At 40.7% G+C, this 14236-nt stretch overlaps 1 protein-coding gene across 3 annotated transcripts in view; it reads right to left on the reverse strand.

Moving 5' to 3' along the window:
• MAP3K7CL (MAP3K7 C-terminal like) overlaps positions 1–14236 on the reverse strand; it is an 84477-nt gene that overhangs the window by 20910 nt on the left and 49331 nt on the right. The window contains exon 2 of one of the 3 annotated variants that reach the window (XM_075133264.1): positions 7367–7491. The exons of the other annotated variants lie outside the window; for them this stretch is intronic. The gene's annotated coding sequence lies outside the window, so the exon portion shown is untranslated. The remainder of the gene's footprint in view (positions 1–7366; positions 7492–14236) is intronic. 3 annotated transcript variants of the gene reach the window in all.

Raw genomic sequence — 14236 nt, forward strand, 5'->3', positions numbered from 1 at the left:
ATGCTTTCAGTGACTATGGCAGGAATGGCAGCGCACTGGTACATGGGTTATTCCTTTTTCTGACTCGGAAATGTTTTGCTGTAGCTAAAGTTACAAAGCATAGTTTTGATTAAATCTACTTACAGAGAAAGAACAAAAGCGTTTTTACCTAATAATGAGTCTCTTTCAGACGTGCCTTAATGAAGAAAAATGGTTGATGTGATGCAGGCCATCTGAATTAACTGTAAGTGGTATGTAGTTTTTAAGAAATTTGGATGTACATTCATTTTCAATACAAAATGAGTTCTGAGAGTTTAAATTAAGACATTTATAATAATACTGTTGTGAACAAGTTGTTTTCAAAAAACAGCTTTGAGTTCAGGTGAGGTCAGAACCCCAGAGAGGGAGTTTCTCATGCCTCAAGAGGACAGAAACAGGGATCAATTTTAAATGGCAGGCCACAATTTATATGAAAATTTAACATAGGAGAGGGGCACTATCTGCCCTATCTCATATCAGGCATTTCAGGAGGGTCCACTGCTGGGTTTACAGGGCATCTATCATAAAGCTCATAACTCAGGGTAGACTCTCCACTGCCTGCTCCAAGGATTCATCTTGCTCTGCTGAATCCCCTACACTTCCCCAGTATGAAGGGGACAGAAGGTACCAAAGAGGTACCCTGGTCTGCAATGACTTCAAGTATTCCTCATTCCATAGACCTGGGGTCCACCAGTGAAATCCTGTATCTCTAATCTGGACACACCTGCTGCAAATTGGGATGAACTAACACTCTTAGAATTCCTCACATTAAATTCCTACATTTTATACCTGTTTAATCCAACTGTCTCTCCATCATCTATAAGGAAGGTGTAAAAACCCACTAGTCTCAGCTAATTTGGCCCCAGTTGGAAACATTCCTTCCTGACCCCTTAAACAGGTGATCAGTCAGACCCTCAGCAACTTAAAAAAACCCAATTCCTAAATTATATAAATATAGGGAGACAGGTTGGGTTCAACTACAAATTGGATCAGAGGCCTGATAAATCCCAGGCCAGGGTTTAAATAAATTATTGTAGGAAGCAAGAGCCAGTCAGCTCACATCTCTCTAGCTGGTCAACAGGCAACGGAGCATCCAGTGGAAGAAGGGCCTACCCCATGTATATACACCCCATTTTCTTTAAAGCCATCTGGCACTTAGTGGATCCAATCAGGTTTCCTATTTTTTAAATTGGTGGGTGGCAGTGATGATGTTTCCTGGGAAAGGGGTTTTAATCATATTTTACTGTGGGTGAGCCAAATAATGGCATCCAAATAATCAGTGTAAATTTAACAAGACAAAAATATAGAAGTTGCAGTGTTCTATTCCAGGAGCGCAAGGGTGAGCCAAAGCACAATCTCTGCTGTCACCAGAGTAACCAGCACACAAGTTTATCACAACAAAATCTTTTAAAAGTACTCAGTGAGAAAGCCCGTTAACTATGATCCTTAAAGGAAAATGTTTAGCTTCTTCAAATCTACCCAGTTTACACCAATTTAAAAACTAAAGCAGCATTTAGTTTCCACATTACAGCTTTCCACTCAAAACGCACATTTAGAAAGCTAAAAATTATCTAGTCATTTTGAGAATTCGTAGCTCTTTCTCACTTAGAACCAGTTGCTGACTCTCATACCTACTTCCCTCATTGTTTCCTCTCCAGAGTGTTGCTTTTTTCTTAAAATGACAAGTTAACCCCCTCAAAATACATTAACAGATAAAACCTAGCAAAAATCCTAAACAATTCATCAGACAACATATTGTTCACACATCTCAACCACAAGAGGTCCCTTCCAACTCAAACATCTAGGAACTCTTCACTATGGAAATTAAAAAGAACAATAACTGTATAAACCTTCCCCCCCCCCCCCCCGGTAAACAAGCTTTCCTAAGCTTGTAGCATTTCAAAAACCATGCTCAGTCTATGATACAATAAAATAGAATACAAAAGTAACACTTTTTTTCAGTCTTCAGAACCAAGTGGCAAGCTCTGGATCCTGTGACTTTGGGCCCATTCCCTCCTTCTGTGGAGTCTCTTGTTCCAGGTGTGAAGGCTCATGTTTTGATGTTTGCAGAAAGCCTAATATGATTTAGGGCCAGCGCAGCTCTGAGTCCACCACAGAATCATAGAACTGGAAGGGACCTCGAGAGGTCATCTAGTCCAGTCCCCCGCACTTGTAGCAAGACTAAGTATTATCTAGACCATTCTTGACAGATATTTGTCTAACCTGCTCTTAAAATCTCCAATGATGGAGATTCCACAAACTCCCTAGGCAATTTATTCCAGTGCTTAACCACCCTGACAGTTTGGAAGTTTTTCCTAATGTCCAACCTAAACCGCCCTTGTGGCAATTTAAGCGCATTGCTTCTTGTCCTATCCTCAGAGATTAAGAAAAACATTTTTTCTTCCTCCTCCTTGTAACCACCTTTTCCATACTTGAAAACTGTTATTGTGTCCCCTCTCAGTCTTCTCTTTTCCAGACTAAACAAACCCATTTTTTTTTCAATCTTCCCTCATAGGTCATGTTTTCTAGACCTTTAATCATTTTTGTCACTCTTCTCTACATTCTCTCCAACTTGTCCACATCCTTCTTGAAATGTAGTTCCCAGCACTGGACACAATACTGCAGTTGAGGCCTAATCAGCACGGAGTAGAGCGGAAGATTTACTTCTCGTGTCTTGCTTACAACACTCCTGCTAATACATCCAAGAAGGATATTTGCTTTTTTTGCAACAGTTTTATGACTCATATTTAGCTTGTGGTCCACGATGACCCCCACCTCCCTTTCCGCAGTACTCCTTCCTACGCAGTCATTTCCCATTTTGTATGTGGGCAACTGATTGTTTCTTCCTAAGCGGAGTACTTTGCATTTGTCCATATCGAATTTCATCCTATTTGCTTCAGACCATTTCTCCAGTTTGTCCAGATCATTTTGAATTTTAATTCTATCCTCCAAAGCACTTGCTACCCCTCCCAGTTTGGTATCATCCGCAAACTTTATAAATGTACTCTCTATGCTGTTATCTAACGGCACGTCTTCACTGGAAACGTTAAAGTGCTTAGCAGCGCTTTAACATGGCTTGTGTAGTCGCGGCAGAGCACTGGGAGAGAGCTCTCCCAGCACTCTAAAAAAACCCACCTCCACGAGGGGTGTAGCTGCCACCAGTGGGAGTGTGGCTCCCAGTGCTGGTGAACTGTCTACACTGGCACTTTACAGCTCTGAAACTTGCAGCGCTCAGGGGGTGTTTTTTCACACCCCGAGCGAGAAAGTTGCAGTGCTGTAAAGTGCCAGTGTAGACAAGCCCTTAATCATCAATGAAGATATTGAACAGAACCAGACCCAGAACTGATCCATGTGGGACCCCACTCATTATACCCTTCCAGCATGACTGTGAATCACTGATAACTACTCTCTGGGAACGATTTTCCAAACATTTTTTTCACTCACCTTATAGTAGCTCCATCTAGGTTGCATTTCCCTAGTTTGTTTATGAGAAGGTCAGGGAAGACAGTATCAGAAGCTTTACTAAAGCCACGTCTACCATTTCCCCGCATCCACAAGGCTTGTTACCCTGTCAAAGAAAGCTATCAGGTTGGTTTGACACGATTTGTTTTTAACAAATCCATGCTGACTGTTACTTATCCCCTTATCGTCTAGATGTTTGCAAATTGATTGCTTACTTATTTGTTCCATTATCTTTCTAGGTACAGAAGTTAAGAGGACTGGTCTGTAATTCCCTGGGTTGTCCATATTTCCTTACGTTCTTATTTCCCTTTTTATAGATGGGCACTATATCTGCCCTTTTCCAGTCTTCTGGAATCTCTCCAGTCTAATCGCTGATGGCTCAGATATCTCTTCAGTCAGCTCCTTGAATATTCTAGGATGCATTTCATCAGGCCCTGGTGACTTGAAGACATCTAATTTGTCCAAGTAATTTTTAACTTGTTCTTTCCCTATTTTAGCCTCTTCTGATCCTACCTCATTTTCACTGGCATTCACTATGTTAGACGTCCAATCATCACCAACCTTCTTGGTGAAAACCGAAACAAAAGTCATTAGGCACCTCTGACATTTCCACATTTTCTGTTATTATTTTCCCCATCTCATTGAGTAACGGGCCTACCGTGTCCATGGTCTTCCTCTTGTTTCTAATGTATTTGTAGAATGTTTTCTTGCTACCCTTTATGTCTCTAGCTAGTTTGGTCTCGTTTTGTGACCATCTGAGGACTTAAGTTAGAAAAGCCGTTAGTAATAATGCTTGATTTATTTTTAAAGCTGCATTTGAGAGAAAATATACAATTTCTGAAACTGAGATTCCATAGAAGATAGAGAAGGCTTGTTATCACCTCCATCTCCCTCCCAACACAACATTATTCCCAAGAGTACCTTTTCTGTTTGACTTTTTATTTTATTTGTTTTCCATACTTTGCATCTAGCCACTGTGCCCTGAAATATGGACAACATCAAACAAAGAGAATTTTATTGCAATAAGCTACACGTTGGGCAGCATGTACACAACATTGTATTTGCTGATACACATGCTGGGCTAGGGGAACTATTTAGCAATCTTCTTTTATCCAGGGGCAGTCACATTTCATTGTGCCTTTTTTATTTAATGAAACTAAATTGGCATGCAACTAAAGTGGATTGAGAATTTCTGAAATTCCATCAAAACCTTTTTCTTTTTTCTATTTTTTACAAGCTTACTGAATAACTGAAATTTTTTGAGAACTTGAAATTTCAGGGAAAGGTATTTGCAAAAAGTTTCTACATTGTTCATGAAAAATAATTCTACTAGCTCTATATGAAGTACAGACAGACTCATTATTTGATAGCAAACTAATCTCTATCAAACACAGGTAAAATGGGAGGTATAATGCTGTGTCCAACTCCCTGGCTGCCAACCAGAATGTTCAATTTAGCAGAGAGAGTTTATATGAGCCATAATTTCCCCCTGACCTCTGGAATAATCTCTAAGTGCTCTAACTTGGCAATCAAATTTGGTGAAAATGGTAATTTCTGGTACCCCATAGATGTTCACTATGCCTCTCTAGCTTCAGAGTGTGTTCTCAGCTATCATCCATGATTAAGAATTAGCAAACATCAGTTTTGTCTAAAACTTTCTTGAACGGGGCGTTCCTTTCCCTTACTGGGCCCTCAGGGTCTGTCAAGGCTCCTGTTTGTCTGCAATAAGTAATTTTTGTTAGTCTCCTTGAATGACACTCCACCATTTGTCCCCCACCCCAAACTTTGTTCCCCACTTTCTTTTTGGGATAGTGTTGTCTTGTGTCTTTACAATTTAGAATCGCCAAAACAAAGTGCTTTATAAGAAGAAATTGGAATTTGAAACCAACACTGTAACATATTTCTTGGTATTTTGAAGATTGGATGTGCCACTACTTAATGTGCTAACTTTCTCATTTCAGTGATCATGTCGTAGGCTGGCTGGCTGGCTCCTTAAAGAGAGTTAGGTCCAGCCTCCTGTGATAAATCAGCTGCCTCCCAGCTGATGCTGTGAGGCTACGGATGAGGTGAAAGCTTGAAGATCACCTAGACCTCACAAAAAACCTACAAGTAGTTCAGTTGAACCAGAGAGCTACACAGAGTGGAGAGGCTCTTGCAGGAGACCCTGGGGCAGGGGAAAGAACCTGGTTTATGTATGACGCTCAGGCAGATAGCCTGCAGAAGCAGGGAGACTCGCCTTAACTCCCAGATAGATGGCCTGTGGAGTGTGATCCTGCAGAGGGAGTAAACAGAATCTTCTGGAGGAACCTGAGTCAAGAGGAGGGAAGGATAGTTTGATATACAGAACTTGTGTTATTTTGAAGAAATAAAAGAGAACCTCTGAAGAAAGGAGGATTGGAATCCTGTAGCTGGAGAGTGTACTTTAGTGCACAGGCTGATTAGTTAGCCCACTAGCTGACCGACAACTACTGCACCAAATCCATCACAGGGCAGGAGAGGTGCTGGGCATCTGGTATCACAAGTGCTATCTCTGGGGAAGGAAATGGGAAACCAAGAGAAATTCTCTTTCTTGACCTGCAGAGGGGTGTGGCAAGGGGATTCTGCTAGAATGTTTACATGCAGAAAGGAGAAAGTATTTTTGATTTAGGCAAGAGGACAGAGAATTAATGAGGGAATAAATCCGTCACCACCAAGCTAGGAGTCTGCAGAGGCAAGTCCTGAAAGAACAAATGCAAGGGCAAAGTGCCACAAGCACCATTATCTCAAAGAAGCTACTGCAGTGGTTCAGCATATACCATCTCACCTTCAAAGAACAATGACACATAATTATTAGTGTCCTGTTGGCTCCCAGCAATGCATTTCCACAGCAATCCACCTTACTAAAGAGCAGGGAAAAAGAGAACGGGAATTCCCAGAACATGCATTTCTTGTCCTTAAAGTCTGTGCATTTTTTTGGTAATGTTTTGTTAGGTTGCACTGGCCACCGGCTGTGTCTGGCCTGCATATTAGAATACTTAATCAATTTGATTTACAGGATTTGTGTTGAGTCCAACAGGCATACTTTAGGTTATTCTCAATACAGTATCATTTCACTGTGCCATACAGTTAATGTATAAAAGCATATCTGCAACAAAAGATAAAAAAGCAAACAACAAAAAAGCCACCACCAAAGGAAACATAGTTATATTTAATAGCAGCAGTTGCCAACATTTAATCCTTCTTATTTCAGCATCATCCAACCTCATTCCCCTGCACTGGCAAAATATGTGCCCACAGCAACTCTCATTTGGTTCACCGAGCTAATACTAGCAGCACTGACTAAAGTCACAGGTTCAGGTGACGATGTTTGTCTGTCCAGCTGTGCCTAATTTGTGGCAAGGCCTAAAACCTCCATAGTTTATTGAACGCTCGGTCAGGCTCCCACAAACATTGTACAGAACGCAACAGGCAGACATTCAGAGACCCTGTACCTTAACTGCATGTCAGCAATCCCTCTATGTGAGGATATGTGCACTGTTTCTTTCTGTGTAGCAGGAAGCCAGGCAGGATAGCCTGGAGGAAGAGTCTAGGAAGAAGCTACATAGCAAAGAAGAGAGAATCTTTTGGGATTATGCTGTTTTTCTTATTCTAATGAAGATTCTTGTTCAGTGTTTGAAGAAAGCAACTCTCCGTGATTCTTTGCCATTGTCACCTGCCGCTTTGCACTTAACCTTCCAAATCCATAATACATCACCATAATACACCCACCAAGTTTGTAGTTGAATTGTCCTAGTTTGGGTAGTTGGTAGCACTGCCAATCCCAAGTGTTAAAAAATCATGAGGTTGGCTTAAAAACATGAGATTAATAATAATAATAAAGAAAACACTTTGGATTCTTTTTATTTACCTTCTGTTTGAGGGCCTTTAGGGTGCACTCAGGTCATGTTTTCAAGCTTTTCTCTGCAACCATGAGGGCTAGAAACTTGCATAAAAAAAAAAAAGCTGAGCTTCTCATAACTCCAGGAGCTGGGTCTTAAAGAAAAACACCAAATATTGTGAGACTCATGATAAAATCACGAGAGTTGACAACAGTGAGTTGAGATATAGCTTCTTAATTCAGGGCAGAAGTGGATATACAGGCTCACCGAGAATACATGTGGGGATGAAGATTCCATTAATATAAATGTTGTTGGATAGCAGCAGCACAGATGTGTCCGCTCCTGAAAAGCCTGGAGTTTATAAAAAATGTTTGCATCATACACTGTGTCTGGCCTGCCTGTGTACACATATAGAGATCAGCTACCCTGGATATGACTACACTGGAGCTGGAGGTGTAGTTTCCAGGTTGGATAGATATACCTCTGTTCAAGCTAGTATGCTAAAAATAGAAGTGTAGCTGCAGCAGGATGGGCTAAGTACCTAGGGTCTTGAATGGGATCGTACTTGCGGTGGCTAGCTGTACTGCCGCCCTCGCCACTGTAGCGTCTACTATATTTAGTGCACTAACTCAGGGGTCGGCAACCTTTCAGAAGTGGGGTGCCTAGTCTTCATTTATTCACTCTAATTTAAGGTTTTGCATGCCAGTAATATATTTTAACATTTTTAGAAGGTCTCTTTCTATAAGTCTTTAATATATAACTAAACTATTGTTGCATGTAAAGTAAATAAGGTTTTAAAAATGTTTAAGAAGCTTCATTTAAAATTAAATTAAAATGCAGAGCCCCGTGGACCGGTGGCCAGGACCTGGGCAGTGTGAGAGGCATTGAAAATCAGCTTGTGTGCCGCCTTTGGCACGCGTGCCATAGGTTGCCTACCCCTGCACTAGCTCAATCAGAGCTAGTGCAAGTATGTCTACCTCTGCTGGAAAGACTCTATGATCCATTAAGCTGGCATCACCGTGATAACCCTTTTTGTCAGATATACCTCTGGGCTTGATGTGGAGGGACAGAACAGATATTTGGGTTCCCTCTACACATCCTGCATAGTTTGGGAAGCCCAGTAATAACCTCTTGTGCATTTGCCATGTTGATCACAATGCCCTGCAACATACCTCCGTAACAACAGCAACCACTATGTACCAAACTGATGCTCAGGTAAGCAGTAACTAGCTTCCACTGTGCAACCCAATCCATCAATTAATTTTCTTCTAAAGTAACAGGATGGGTCAGATGATTGGTCTAGAAACTGTACTACCAAGCTCTGATTCCTCCAAAGCAAGCAGCTCAGGAGGAAGTGGAGAGACTTTGGGTTTCCTCTGGAGAGAGTTGGTTATTTTCTAGTCCTAGTACGGTGCCCCAACACTGTTGGTATGGATGTCTTATAAATGTGAACAACATCATAACAGTTATAATGTTATTACTACAGAACAAATAGATAAGTTCATGGACTGTTCAGTGCAAATATAAGATAGTAAGGTACTTTTAGAAATAAGTGAATATTTAAAATTATAATGTACTTTTTACACCTTTGCAAAATAATTTGTACATCTCTGCTCATGGTCACTACAGTTTTAAGTGTCATTATAAAGGTTGAGAGCAGACAGGATTGGCTACTAACTTTGTCTGTTACATACCAAGGAATCTCACAAAATCTGGATAACTGGGCAACAAAATGACACATGAAATTCAGTGTTGATAAGTGCAAAGTAATGCACACTGGAAAACATAATCCTAAGTATATATACAAAATGATGGGTTCTAAATTAGCTGTTACCACTCTAAAAAGAGATATTGGAGTAATTGTGGACAATTCTCTGAAAACATCTGCTTAATGTGCCTCAGCTGTCAAAAAAGCTAACAATATTAGGAACCATTAGGAAAGGGATGGATAACAAGACAGAAAATATCATAATGCCACTATATAAATCCGTGGCACATCCCCACCTCAAATACTGCCATGCATTTCTGGTTACCTTATCTCAAAAATATATATTAGAAATGAAAAAGGTACAGAGAAGGGTAACAAAAATGATTAGGGGTATGGAACAGCTTCCATAAGAGGAGAATTTAAAAAGACTGGGATTGTTCACCTTAGAAAAGAGACAACTAATGGGGGATATGATACAGGTCTATAAAATCATGAATGGTGTGGAGAAAGTGAACAGGGAACTGTTATTTACCCTTTCACATAACATATGAAATTAATAGGTAGCAGGTTTAAAACAAACATAAGGAAGTATTTCTTCACACAACACACAGTCAACCTGTGGAACTTGTTGCCAGGGGATGTTGTGAAGGTCAACAGTATAACTGAGTTCAAAAAAGAATCAGGTAAGTTCCTGGAGGATAGGTCCATCAATGGTTACTAGCCAAGATGGTCAGGATGCAACGCCAGGCTCTGGGTATCCCTATACCTCTAAGTGCCAGAAACTGGGAATGGACAACAGGGGATGGATCATTTGATAATTGTGCTGTTCTGTTTGTTCCCTCTGATGCCTCTGGCACTGGCCACTGTCAGAAGACAGTATACTAGGCTAAATGGACCACAGGTCTGACCTAGTATGGCCATTCTTCTGTTCTTACATAACTAACTTCTCTTTTTATAGCATTGAACATTCTCATTACTTTCCCAATAAAATCTGACTTAAATTTACCTGTGATTTTATAAATGAGGCAAGTCTTTCTGTTACATCAATTTTATGCTAATCTAACTCTATTGATTTCAACAGAGTTATACTGCATAAAACCAGTGCTGCTGAGAATCAAGTTCATGATTTCATGTAAGGCCGTAGAAGGGAGTTTCATTATTTTTATAAGAACAATTTTCCATGACTACATTCTTCTCTATTCAGGGGAAAATAGGAACACCAAACAGGAGTGCACAGCATAACTGAGAGAGGAGGAGACAGATGGAGCAAAACATATCAGGAGCAGAGACTGGAGAAACATAGTACAGGGCCCAATAACTTGGGTGTCTAAAGTTGGACACGTTCATCTGTAGTTAGCAATCTAAATATTCCTTTCAGGCATTAGGTGTTGAGTAGATGTCTAAACATGGTGTATATCTTTTAGTTCAAAAAATAGGATCTCAGGCAGTGGAGTCACCTCTCATCGCACTATTAATCAAGAAAGCCCCCTCAGAAGAACCAGTCTTTGGGGGGAGGGACAGAGGTTTTTACTTCTTCACAGCAAACTCCCAAATGCAGAAAGCATGTCTTCTCTCCCATGAGTTCAGTGTGAGGGAAACAGGACTGGACCCAGGACTCGGATTCAGATAAACACTTAAGCATGTACTTAAGTCAATCCTTATTCAGGAAGCACCTGACTTCAATGGTACTTAGCACATGCTTAAGTGTTTTGCTGAATTGGGGCCAAGGACAGCAAGCTGAAGAAAGTGGAAGAATAGGGAGCTTTATTTACATCAACTCTGCTTTAGTTGAGCAGCCTGGTAATTTCTGCATACAGATTTATTTATTTCATTAATTGTAATATGTCAGAATGATTCAACTTTTCTACTTAGATAGTTTAGCTTGCTGTGTAGTCAGCACACACTGAACTTTCTGAGGCAAGTGGGCCCTAGAGGCCTACCTATAATGTCTTCTTGATGCAGCCCATCAGAGCTGTGTAGCAGTTTGTTTTGTTTAATACAAAGCAAATAATACTCCTTGGAATTTTTCCATTGCAGAATAATGGAAAATGGAACTTTCAGAAATGTATTTTTAGAACAAAGTTCTTGCTGTGACTTCACTAAGTAGATCAGAATACTGGAATGAAGATTTCCATTTTTCAGAAAAAGCACTTAACTTTCAATTATCAAAAGTGCTCTGTTGTAAGAATGGCTATAAAGCACTAAATATTTGCAGTTAGTCATCTAGAAATATTTATTCTGGATCTGGAGCTTCACCTCTGCAGAATCTCTGCTTAGAATGGACTGACAAAGCTCCACAGCTCAATGGGACACGCACACCTTCTGTGGAGTACCAAGATCAGTTCTGCAGGGTCCTCCCACAAACAAGTGCACAAAGGGTGGGTGGTGGTGGGATCCGGATAGTGATGAGTGGAGGTGGAATGATCCATTTCACGGTTGCCAGTATCTCTTTGGGGCTCTTACATCTAGAGAGAAAGACCACTCATCCGACAGAGAAGAGAGTAGCACACTGCTTGATATTTGGTCTATAGGCTGCTGCCCAGGATTCTGGATTAAAAGCACTAAACTATAAGGCTGAGATTTTCAGTCACTTATTGAATACCCAAATTATTTCTGTGGCTTTGAAAATCCCACCCCAAGGATTCCAGTCATTTGTGCTCTTTGATATTACAAGTTTCAAATTCCTCCTCTAGGAGTTTGAGAGCTCACAATTGGCAAGTTACGTTTTAAGAAAAACTGAGTATCAACCATTGTATATCCATTTACCTTGCACTTACATGTATACTTTGTTTCTCTTAATAAAATATCAGTGTCTGCCTATAAACCTGACACCATGAGGAAAGCCTTGTAGCCTGAAATATTGGTATTTTTACTGTGAAGATACACACAAGCATACTTAAGTAAAAGGATTTCTCACTGTTGTGCTGCAATTGACTTAGCATTTTGGATTCAGAGAAAAATCAAAATCAAATTGCCTAGCTAGTTTACAGTAGATACAAATAAAGTTTAAGATATTAAATATAAAAACCATTTCATTTACACTACAATTGTGAAACAAACTGACAATAGCAAGAAAACTCAAGGCAGAGCTGAATTCACTGTTAAATTTAAACACAGCACAAAAGTCTGAGTTTAGGGCCCAATCTGGCAATCACTTGAGCACTTGCCCATTAACTCAACATGATTACTTACGTGTATAAATTTAAGCATGTGTGTAAGTGTTTGAAGGATTGTGGCCTAAGAAAGAAGTACCAACATTAATTAATCTGATAGAATCAGCCAGACACTCATCATAATGTATACTTCCCTGATATTACAAAAATGATCCTGAAAGATAATAAAAAGAACACTATCTGACCCAAAGCCTTTGATGGTTGCTTTGGACTGGCTATGGCATCTTGAGGGAGAAGGAAAAACTTAGGCAGTTCTTTAAAAAAAAAAAAAAAAAAGTTATGGACTCAACAGACCAAGAGGGCTCCCTGTAGAGTTTTTCCACAGTGTATTTAGAATATTTTGTAAAAGGCTATTATTTATCCAAAAGACTTAAATGCTTCTAGAGGAGCAGTTTCAGTCTATTGTGAAAGTATACATTTAGAGAGTGTATTATATGTACTAAAAGTGGGTTGTAAAAGTCTTAATAAAAAAAATAGAGACACAAGGTGGGTGAGGTAATATCTTTTATTGGACCAACTTCTGTTGGTGAAAGAGACAAGTTTTTGAGCTTACACAGAGCTGTTCTTCAGATCTAGGAGACGTACTCAAAATGTCATAGGTGAATACAAGGTGGAACCTACTTTTAAGCATAAACAGTTAACATGTTGCAAGGTGAAACGGGCAGTTAACACCTCTGCAGTCATATGACAAAGGAAGGTTAGTGGGTTACAGATTCTTGTAATCAGCCATAAATCCAGTGTCTTCACTGAGTCCATGATTTTTAGTGTCTAGCAGAGTGTGATAAGGTGTGTTCTCCACACTTGCCCTGAAAGGGTTAATGTAGACCAGAGGGGCCAATTAATTAGGCTGCAAACTGGGGGGAACTAAGGCCAAGGGGAAAGCCCTAATTAAGGGAAGATCATCTGTGTAGGAACAGGAATGGGGTTCTACAAAGCCAGAGAGCTGATAGCAGAGAGAGGCTGCAGGGAAGTAGTCTGTAGTCACTCCCTGGGAGAAGGGGTGTGTGTTTGGGGCTACAGAAATTAGCCTGCAGTTACTACCTGAGAGGAGAGAGATTGGGCTGGCAAACCTGGGGGAGGGTAGGGGGACATCAGAGCCAGAAGGAGTACGAAAGGCTCAGGCAAAAAGGCAGCAAGGTTCAGGATGGTGCAAACCTGGGCTGCTGACTAGAGGGTCCTGAGCTGGAATCCAGACTAGAGGGTGGCCCCAGGTTCCCCTGCCAGCCACTGTGGAAGTAGCACCATCGGGGCAGTGAATGAGAAGGCTGACTAAGACTGCTAGTAAGGAACTGACTTTGATACCTCGGAAGGGGGAAGCATGCATAGGGACCTGGCTGGAGGGCCAAGTCATGAAGAAGGAGCACCTTGAGTCGCAGAAAGCACAAGAGAGTGCAGCAGGGTGTGCAGCGAGTAGCAGAAGGGGACTCTGGACTGGGAAAAAGGTAATTCCCAGAGTGGCCAGGACGAGGTGTCACCTGTGGTGAGGGGACCTGGTGAATTTATGAATTTAAGTTTCCAAGCTCATCTTTTGAAGGTGTTGTGCAGGTTTTCTTTGCAGATGAGGACTGAGAGGTCAGATATGATAGTTTTGTGAAAAGTGTTCACCCATGGGACATAGCGTGTTTTTGTCTCTTTCACCTGCAGAATTTGATCCAATAAAAAAATATGACCTCATCCACCTTCTCTCTCTCTCTCTCTCTCTCTCTAACATCCTGGGACCAACACAGGTACTACAATACCGCAAACAATTTTTTTTTAAATTAAAAAAAATAGTCACTTTGGATGTAAAGTAGCAATAACCGATTATCTGGGTAACTTTGTTTATAAATAGCACAAGCAGCAAAGATAGTCATACATAGCACTCTTCATCCAGAGATCTCAGTGTGTTTTACATAGAAAAGTAAACATCACTATTTCCATTTTACAAAGGATAAACAGATGCACAGAGAGGTGAAGTGACTTGTCCAGGGTCACATAGGAAGTCACTGCAGAACTGGGAATAGCACCCAGGTTTCCTA

Source organism: Caretta caretta, chromosome 1 (assembly GCF_965140235.1).
Source record: "Caretta caretta isolate rCarCar2 chromosome 1, rCarCar1.hap1, whole genome shotgun sequence".
Taxonomy (NCBI): domain Eukaryota; kingdom Metazoa; phylum Chordata; order Testudines; family Cheloniidae; genus Caretta; species Caretta caretta.